This window comes from Pygoscelis adeliae, unplaced genomic scaffold (assembly GCF_000699105.1).
Source record: "Pygoscelis adeliae isolate BGI_AS28 unplaced genomic scaffold, ASM69910v1 Scaffold95, whole genome shotgun sequence".
NCBI lineage: Eukaryota > Metazoa > Chordata > Aves > Sphenisciformes > Spheniscidae > Pygoscelis > Pygoscelis adeliae.
Window position 1 is genome coordinate 1,261,903 of NW_008824869.1, and position 6,633 is coordinate 1,268,535.

Here is a 6,633-nt window from a genome sequence, read left to right on the forward strand (position 1 = left end):
TCCCCCCCCCCCCCCCCCCCCGTTTAAAATAAAACTTGTCATACTCAGTATTTGCAACGTGATTTCTCCTTACGGACCATTGCAGAGCGAAGGAGACTGCCGAGAAACCCAAGTCCCCCCGGGCGGGGGGGGCGGCCCGGCTCTGCCACCTGGCGGGGACAGCGCGCAGCACCGCCCGGCCCGGGGCCAAAGCGGGGGGGCAACACCCCCGGTCTTCCCTCGGGCTGGAGGCTCGTGGCAGTGGGAAGGGGAAGGGGAAAAGGGAAGGGAAGGGCAGAAAGTTCTGGTCTGAGAAAAACTTTTTTTAAAAAGACGTTTTGGCCTTCCATAAAGGGAAGGGCAGGGTAAAAAGTTTTGGTCTGAATAAACTTCTCGCCCAAGTCCGATAAGCGGAGCACGCGTTTCATTATGGCGGGGCTTTTGGGCTGTTTGCCGGTTTTCACCTCTGCATATTCCAGTGGAGGTGAGGGGAAAAAGTTTCACATCTGTAGATTACTTAGAGAGCAAAGTGTCTTTCTTAATCGCCGTCAGTGGACTCACCAGCCCCAAGAGTCTGCAGAGCACAGGCTGAAAATCACCGCTCTGAAGTTTTGCAGACACAGCTTCAGTTCTAAAAATTGCCCATCCTGCCTGGTCGATGGCCCGGTCTAGAGCTTGAATGAACGTCTGTTGTGATGGCACAGGAATCTCTGCCATCAGCTTCTCTTCTGAAATGAAAATGTTTAGACATGTTCCCCTTCTGCAGAGGATGGAAGGGATGTTGAGTCGTACACATCCCTGCTAAGAAAGGGAGAAGTGTTGATTCATGCTTCCAAGTCATGCATTTCAAAACTATGTGGGCTTCAAGATGTGAAGCGTGACTGTGAAGGCACCGTCAGGCTAGCCCCAACAAAGTAAATAATGGTTTACTTTGTGAGTAAGGACAACTACCTGTAGGGTTTTCGAGGGCAGGACCAGAAGGATGTGTCTGTCCTGGGGTACGCATGGGTAGCCACACTCAGGTAGCTGCGTATGTGATAATCTCTTGCACAGATGAGCTGGCATGAGCCAGTTTGTACGCTGTTATACAGAAAAATACCCATCCAAAAGTATTTGCACTGCTCAAAATACACCTGTGCAGATCCATCAGTGTAAAACTAACCCCACTTGTAGAGAAGGAGCAGTGGAGAAAATGTAACCAACTTTCACAGATGCTTTATTTTTTATATCCTTTTCTTTCAGGTTGCCCAAGAAAAACAAAAATTGAGAAGCTAAATTAGTCTCTGCTATATTTCCACTGAAGAGCGCAGAGTTTTGCCAAAGATACTTGCCAGAGAAAAAGATCCTACGCGAACAGAGCATGAAAATCGCATTTTCAAACACAAAGACCCAGGTGATATAAAAGCTGGTGACAGCACAATTTAAACTGCCTGCTAATTGATTATTGTGGTGCTAAGAATTTGCAGCATCTCCTTTTGAAGGCAACTGACAACATTTGTGGTAGTTCAGTGTGAGTGGGATCAAGCCCCAAATACGCATTTTATTGTATTCCGTGTGTTAAAGTCATTCCCTAAGTGGCTTCTGTAAAAGCCAGCAGAAACCCTGGCAGAAGGTCCTTGGCTGAGAAGTCAAGAGTCTAGAAACAGGAAAGGATTGCCACAATGGAAACTACCCAAACCTCTTTTACATGGGGCGCTCACGTACGGCAAAAGCTGCTATAGTTTCTGATGGTGAGTCCTGCTGGCTTTTGAGGAGGGTAAAGCTTCCCTTCCTACTGGAAACGCTCAAAAAACAGGATAAGGTTATTTCACTTCCCCAACTGAAATCTGTCACTGGTTATCACAGCGGATCCAATGAGGTGTCTGGGCACGGAAGAGCTGTGGGAGTTTTCGAACATCTCCTATTTTGTTGCAATATTTAAATGCGATACTGCCTTGCAGACTTCTTGCACTGAGGAATTATATATAAATAGCTATATACTCCCTGCCATAGGGACTGGCCAATCTGTGACCCTTGAACAACTTTTGCATCACTTCTGAGTAGTTCAGATACAGCTCTCATAATAACATTACATCATGTAATTGGCAACGGGGTTGTCTAGCACCAGGATGGCTGGTGCCTTCATTCAAATCCCCAGCCACGGGGGAAAGCCGAGAGTGACTTTGCCCAGCCACCCTGCACCGCAGCTGCATGCCCGGACTGCCGGCTGGAGCGGGGTCTGTGGATCGCTGGTGAGCTGCTGTCACGTCCTCTCTGCAAACCACCCCACAGCTCTCCTGGGAGCGGCGAGGCATATAGCGTGCGGCTTGTGGCTCCTGCCCATTTGCAGATTTCAGTAAGCTGCTTGTATACTTCGGGAGGTTGGCCACCTTGTGCTCTACAGCCTCCAGAAAATTACTGTGGAACAGGTATTAGTGTGGATTAAGTATGCTGTGACAGGCTTACAGCATCAAAGTCATCAGTCCGAATAGGAAAATACTCAGCCAAGTCACCTTTAAGAGGCATTATATAATGCATTTTGAATTTCTGTTAAAACTAGAACACCCAAAGTAGGGTAACGTGCATTTTATTTTAAAAGAAATTTTAGCTAGGCATGTTTCAACCTTAAGTAAATAAACTGCAGATTATCTCCTTTATCTTCTTGGAATTCAGCCGTACTGAATGTGTGTATTTTTAAAAATCTATCGCTTTCAAGAAATGCTTCCCCACAAGGCTATATCTACCACCCCAGTGCTTTCATTCGACAGTTATATGAAGCTGATATCTACAGCATATGCTTTTGTTCATGCTATGTATTCAAATACAAAGGCGTGGTTAAATTCTGATGTCCTTTTTGAGGGGAAGACTGGGGAAAACATCTGCCTCTTGATGGAAGCCATCTGGTATAACCAGACATGAAGTCAAGCATTTTAACACAGTGTGTTCCTTAGAATTATACTTACTTAAGAGAATTACAGATTCTTCCCCTAATGTTCTCATCACATACCATCTCAGGGATTTTCCCTTGCACCTACCTAGGATTGATCGGTGCAATTATTTTGTAAAGCTTTGTCTCAATGCAATCAAAGTAATCAGAAACAATAATAATTATTATGTAGATTTCTGTTGTTATTCTCCCGGGTGAGCTTTTCGTCTGCACAATTACAGGTGCAGAGAAAATCACAGAATAGTTTCCGCGGAAGGAGGGGCTGCAGAAGCTTTCTGAGGTCAGCAGTACTGTAGAAGCTGCAGCATACCCTCGGTTTGCTCCAGAGATAAGAGTTAATGTATCAGGGTTGGTTCGGTGAGGTGAGCTCATCTTACTTCGTCCCTTACCTGTTAACATCGCCAATTCTAGCCCTGTGTGGCCATGCAGTGTCAGACTTCTGTCACTCAATTCTTACATGCATCAAACCTGCCGGTGAGGGATCAGATACTGTCTATCCTTATCCATCCAAGGAGGTCTGGTAGGACAGATACGATGTTGAAATATACAAAAGCTGTGCGGTAGGCCAGTTTTCAAGAAAATGGCGGGTGTTCAGAAAGCTGCATGACCCTAAATGTAAGTCTTCCGGTGAGGGAGATCAGCAAGCAGAAGGAAAACAGAGTAACCATTTGCAGGGCAAACAAAGCCACATCATCTCTGTGGCTTGGTTCTGCTCTGCTACCAAGACCATCAGCTCCACATACAATAAGGGGACATTCAGCACCAACAAACACAGTTTGTTTAACTGAGTTAATCTTCAAACGCGGGGCAAGATTACACTCGGGGAATGTGGAGAAAATTTGCATTCTTTTCTGGTTTCCTTAAAGAGGTTATTCCCTATGGCAGAAATGGGAAAAAAAAGATACTGCATGAATTATGAAGCTGGTCCCTGGTGCTTCATGTTATGCTAGGAGTATCCTGCCACCAGTTACCCACTCACTAGTGGTTTGCCCAGGGGTCAATACCAGGGCCACTACTGTTTAACATCTTCATTAATGACCTTGATGATGGGGCAGAGTGCACGTTCAGCAAGTCTGCAGGTGATACAAAGCTAGGTGCAGTGGGTGACAGGCTAAATGGTTGTGCTGCTATCCGGAGGGACTTTGACAGCCTGGAGAAATGGGCAGAGAGGAACCTCATGAAGTTCAAGAAAAGGAAATGGCAAGTCCTGCCCCTGGGGAGGAACAACCCCAGCCACCAGAATGGGCTGGGGGACAAGTGCCTGGAAAGGAGCCCTGCAGTAAAGGCCCTGGGGACCCTGGTGGACACCAAGCTCACCATGAACCAGCAAATGTAACCCTTGCAGCAAAGAAGGCGACAGCATCCCATGCGGCATTAGGAAGAGCACTGCCAACAGCTTTGAGGGAGGTGCTCCTTCCCCTGTACTCAGCACTAGTAAGACCACAAGTGGTGTGCTGGGCCCAGTACAAGAGAGGCACGGACATACTGGAGCAAGTGCAGCAAAGGGCCACAGACATTATTAAAGGGCTTGGAGCATCGCTCAATGAGAGGAGGCTGAGAGAGCTGGGATTGTTCAGCCTGGAGAAAAGAAGGCTCCAGCGGGATTTTCCCAATGTGTATAAACATCTAATGGGGCTGGGGGAGGGTTGATAAAGAAGACAGAGCCAGACTCTTGTCAGTGATACCCTGTGAAAGGACAAGAGGCAATGGGCACAAACTGAAACACAGGAAATTCCACTTAAACACAAGAAAAATCTTTTTGCACTGTAAGGATGGTTGAACACTGGCACAGGTTGCTCAGAGAGGCTGCAGAGTCTCCATCCTTGGAGCTATTCAAAACCCAACTGGACACGGCCCTGAGCAACCTGCTAGTTACCCTGCTTTGAGCTGCGGAGTTGGGACTATACGATCTCCAGAGGCCCCTTCCCACCTCAGCTATGGTTTCAGTCTTGACTATCATGACTACCACTCTTGATGGAACAGCGTTTTGCTAGATTTGGAAGTCTATACAAGTTTTAACAATAGGGAAATTCCTCATGAATTCTCCTGCTTTTTGAGGCTCTCTCTTTTCCTTTGCACTCTTGAGGCAGGCCTCAGCCTGCTGCCCCTGAGCAGAACATTGTCAATCCACCCCCCAAAAGAAAGAAGCCTGGGTGTGAGCTAAAAACACTGGTCAGATGAGAGTTGAGGAGACATGCCGCAAGTCAGCACTTCCTGGTGGTGGTCCACGGTGGCCTCATCAGTGGTCACTGGTGGTGTAAACTTCAGTTTTCATGTGCAAAAGGACATGGACGTGTTTCTTCAGTGTTGATTATTTTTATTTCAGATGAAGAAATAGCAAATAGAGCAACATATGTAGTAGAGAGATACTACCAGTCTCCACAGTGAGAACTGTGCAGCCTTGTAAAGGAAGGAATAGTACGCAAAAAGGAAACAACTCACCTTTTATGATGTAGCTTTACTGCATGCACACGACAACATTAAAAGAATATTATTAAGAATAATACACACTACGGAACGTAAGAATTAAGGCTGCTAGTCAAAATACAAAGAACAGCTGGGGCTGACATAGCTAACGTTCAGTATTCAGTTTTAAATCTAGTGTTCAGCGTGTGGCCTTATCCTCTACTTACTTCCCACTGTTCAAACCCTGTTAATTGCTTTAATAACAAAATTCCTTATAAGTAAATCCCTCCAATAAGGGCAAGGTGGTATAACCCCCTCCTCACACACTCCAGGACAGAGTACGTACACACTTTCTTAAAACTGTGTCTGAAGTCACTTGCCTTGGACAAGAACTCGGGAGCAGAAAGAGAATGAGTAAATACCATTCTCCTAAGCAGCGTCCAAATGCCTTCACCGTGAAACTGAACTATTCCTCTCGCAGTTCCTTAGTCTCATTCATAACATACCTTCCAACTTCTCCAGCAAGTGAGTGGAGGACTATACAGTCAACAGCCTCCTTTACCATGTAACCTTGAGGCTTCCCAAAAAGCAGCTCCCCTCAGTTCATTGTACAAGAAAGGGATCTAGAAAACGGATGTGATCACGCAATGCGTCGTTACGCCTGTGTACAAGGAGCTGATAAAAGACGCATGGCAACTTTCATTCAAGAATTTCCGTGGCTCTGGTTGCTGGTGATAGCGGCTGCCTCACAACCCAATCTTGTCATGAAGTTCACAGCAATGTCTTGCAGGCCAAATTCCCAACCAGTCCACACTGCTCTTGTTTTAAGGTATCCCTGCTGACATGTTAGGAGGAGGAGAACCTCCTGTTTAGACTGCCTGTGGACTGTGCGCTGTCAGGCTTTCCTGTCCACATTGGCTCCTCCCTGCCAAAATCCTGGCTGCTAGCAAGTCAGCCAAACGCTCTCTGGAAAGGACCTCTTGTGAAGCCCCTCGTGGCTGCTGCTCTGAGCTCCTAGGTCCAGACACGTTAACCCCGGGGCTGCCAACGAGGAACAAAGATTTGGTGTGCTCGCCACACGGGTGCTAGAGATGCTGAGGCAGTCGTGCATTCCAGGGGCGCCTATAGCATCTCGCCCCTCCCTGGCGCGCCGCACGAGGCCTCCCTCCTTGGCACGCGAAGAGGTCACCGCACTCCGTAAGGCGGCTGCGGCGGGTGGGAAGCACGCCCACGGCCTCCTGCGGTGGAAGTGCACGCACGCCCCCGGAACACCTCAGACCTCGGCTCTAGCCAGGCCTGCTGGCCCCGTGGGGAACAGCGGG